Raw genomic sequence first — 3,486 nt, 5'->3', positions numbered from 1 at the left:
ATAAATGGAAAAAAAAAGGCTTCTAGGAGAAAACTCACTGTCTATGAACAAATGGCAGAAAGAAACAGAGTGGGCCAGGAACATTGCCCATCTTCCTGGGCAGTGAAGGGAGATGCTCACACGAATCCAAGGATGACCCATTGCAGCCTCCCTCTGTCCAGGCTATGCTCGGGTGTTATTTCACTTGCTATCTGTTATGCTGCCTATTAGATTATTGCCAAGGGTGAAAATGTACTGTCATAAAATTCTCCCTAATAAATTCGCCTTCATTAGTCAGCTGGCATTTTAATTGTGAAGACTATACTTTCTCCACCCAGCTACTGTGGTTTTCCCAGGTATACAAGCTGAGGATTTTAGCCAAGGATGGAGTTTATGTGAACTCTTGGTGGTTCCATATCCAAACTGAGAAAAGTAATGACAAAAGTACAGGCATGTATTAAAAATTTAATAATTTTCCAACAAAACAGATAAAAAAGAGGAAGACGTGTCACAGATTTGCTAAAGTTTTCTCCTAGGGAGATTGTAGGATATACCACAAAAAAAAAAGTGAAAATAATATTTCAAGTAAAAAAAGAGTAAAGACTCCCCGAGAAAACCAAGAGTGGAAGGAGAGTATTTGCCAAACAGGCCTGGAAACCACCAAAAATATACCCCACAGCTGGAGAATATAAAGAATATGAAGTGAGAGCTGGAGGAAATGAGGGCTCGGAAAAGCTATGCCAGTAAGCGCTGGTATGTCCACCATACATCCCATCTGTGGGGTCTCTGCTTCTCAGGGAGGATGTAAGGAGTTGAAAAGGCAACAGGCAGGAGCCAAGAGTTGGAAGAGCTGCTCTGGGAGGCTAAAAAGGGAATATAATGTTCTCTATTACAGGGACTGTGCTGACCACAAGGGTCCTCCTTCTACTGCCCTGTGCCTACTAGGTCCAAACATAAAACCCCCATTGTATAAAAAGGCCCTCTGTCAATAACTTTGTTTGAAAGCTCACAGAGTAGCTGATCACCAATGATCTCAGCAGGCACCAAGTGTACAAATAAATACTGAGTCAGTCATAAAATAGGGAGCAGCTCCATCTTCGAACCTATCATGAGATTAAATTGGACAAGTCAAACATCACCGTCAACAGAGTGAATTAGGAAAAGGCTGTGTTTGGCACTCCAGCACCTCCAGCACATAGCACTCTCCTGGAGGAATGTGAGTCAGATGGGCAGCTGGGCTGTGTCTGGGGAACTGCTATGTGCTGCTGGGAATGACCAACACAGGCCCTTGTGACATCAGCTATGATTAAGCAGGGTCCAGACAGCCAGAGATTGGAATTTGGATCCCATCTACTGAGTGAAAAAAATCAGTAGTCACCATAAAGAGTTTGCTTGTAGAGGCTGGAGAGGGAGGTTGGTACAACATCTGGGTAGCAATTAATCCCCATGTGCAGCTCTGAAATTAAAGATGATCCTCTGAGCAGCTGAGAAACACCAGTAATAAAGGGTCAGAAGAAACAGAGTAGAAACAGAGATGGATGGTAAATGGTGAATGGACAATTCAAAAGAAGGTTGAAAAAAAAAGGAAAAAGAACTATAACATAGTGCAGCATATAACCATATGTCTACATGAGCTTGGAAGTCATGCAAAGGATCACATATTTAAAAAGGGCTGGAAAATAAAAGTTTCTCCCTCAGAGAAACTTCTCAAGGAAATGTACCCAGAAAGGAGGAGTTATGAGAAGCAAACAGAATAATGCTGTTCCAGTGCCACCATTGAAAATAAGCTCACTGAGCATTACTGAAAATAAAGAACAGCTATGGACTTAAAACAAACCAGTCTTCCCATGGTAGCTGAGTTTTATTCATTTCTGGTCTTTGTGCTTTCCTACTATAAACAAGGTGATCATATATTGTTCTAGAAGTCTCTCAACACTGCCTTAATTAGGCAGCTTCCAAATTATCTCTGTTGTTCTATGCCATATTATCCATAAATCATGACAATGGTCATATTCAAGCTGTTCTTGTAGGCTCTAACACCCAGTAGTGATCACCTCTGCCTTTTAATATAAGTTTCAGAACCTTTGATATGACCACCAGAGGAAGGTCCTACAACTATACAAGACTTGGCAAAAGAGCTCCATGCTGCTGATAGATTTGTCTCATGGCAAGTTCTCAAGCTTTCCTCACATTGAAGAAATGCCATCAGCTGGCGGTAACCTGTGTAACGGGAAAGCAGAAAAGCTGCAGCAGGTATCATGGAACAGAGAGCCTGGACAAGCACAGCGGTGGGGCAGATGGACCTCACTTAGCTTTTACAGGTAAATTATCTATTATAGGTGAATAGTCCAAGCTTTTTAGCCTGGGAAATGGGTGAATGAGGATAAGCTGTTAACATCCATTTCTAACTACTCAATAAGCTGTGGCTGGGCTTCCTATGAGCTGGGCAGACTGGCCTATTTTGGCAGTACAAGTAAAACTCCTTTGCTACAGAAACAGGGCAGTAAGCCATGCTGGAGGCCAACACAAATGGATCTGGCCTATGAAATGGAACAAACCCCCAGGATTGTGGGCAAGGCTGTCCATGTTGCTTATTTACTGAAACTGCATCAGCACGGCCAGGAGTGAGGTTTTGGAGCAAAGTCCTTTTGGTGACATTCAGGAAACTCATCGGCAGATTACAGGGAAGGTGGCAGCTGGAAATTACACTTCCTTTTGCTCTTCACAGGCATGGGGACAGGACTGCCAATAGGGTGGACATGGCAGTAACTACCTGAGGCTACAATCAGCAGCCACTGTTTGGACAGTTGTCACAACAAGTTTTGTGGCAGTAAGTGCATTGAGTTGGTCAGGCAGCACTTTACTGAAGTAGCACTCTCCAGAGGAGTCTGGACTGTAATTTTTGTAAATGGAGACTTTAAACCAAAAGCTATATGCAGATGCAGTAAGCACTGTTCACACAATGTAACAAGCACATACCTCACTTACACCAATGATTAAATATGATTGCATTAATCCCTATCTAATGGTTTCCTTATAACAAACTATTAAGATACTACTATCAGATTAAAACATAAAATCAGATTACTACTTAATTAAATCTGATTTTATTTGTAATAGTATAAATAATACCTGCATCTTGATAAGAAAATTTATATGTTCTATTTTTCTCTGCAGTCATATCCTTATTTTTAATGCCTTTTGTTTTGTAAACAACAGACTAGTGTGAGATGTTGTCTCTTTCAGCAATTGAAGTTATTTCAGACTTCTGTAATTACCCTTTAGTATGCACCAGATTTTGATAGAAGGGAGATGTAGTTTGTAATTGTCTTTTCTTCCTAAAAAACGGAAAACCAAAAGCAAGCACAAGGAACGTTTCTGGTTTACAGAATTACACAATGTTACTTTGTGCTACTCCATAAGCTTCTGTATGACATGGACCAGGCACAGGCACTGCTCATTCCACTAAATTGCCTGGTTTCACAGTTTGCTGTCCCCACTAGCCCA

The 3,486-nt window shown here is 41.3% G+C and overlaps 1 long non-coding RNA gene across 1 annotated transcript; it reads left to right on the top strand.

Moving 5' to 3' along the window:
- The first annotated feature begins 1,343 nt into the window (after positions 1-1,343).
- On the top strand, positions 1,344-2,844 carry LOC113951596. Its single transcript, XR_003529208.1, has 3 exons — positions 1,344-1,392; positions 2,053-2,300; positions 2,708-2,844. It is a non-coding gene; the product is annotated as an uncharacterized LOC113951596 (long non-coding RNA).
- The last annotated feature ends 642 nt before the right edge of the window (positions 2,845-3,486 follow it).

Source organism: Corapipo altera, unplaced genomic scaffold, assembly GCF_003945725.1.
Source record: "Corapipo altera isolate COAL_440 unplaced genomic scaffold, ASM394572v1 0, whole genome shotgun sequence".
NCBI lineage: Eukaryota > Metazoa > Chordata > Aves > Passeriformes > Pipridae > Corapipo > Corapipo altera.
This window is presented reverse-complemented; position numbering and strand designations above follow the sequence as displayed.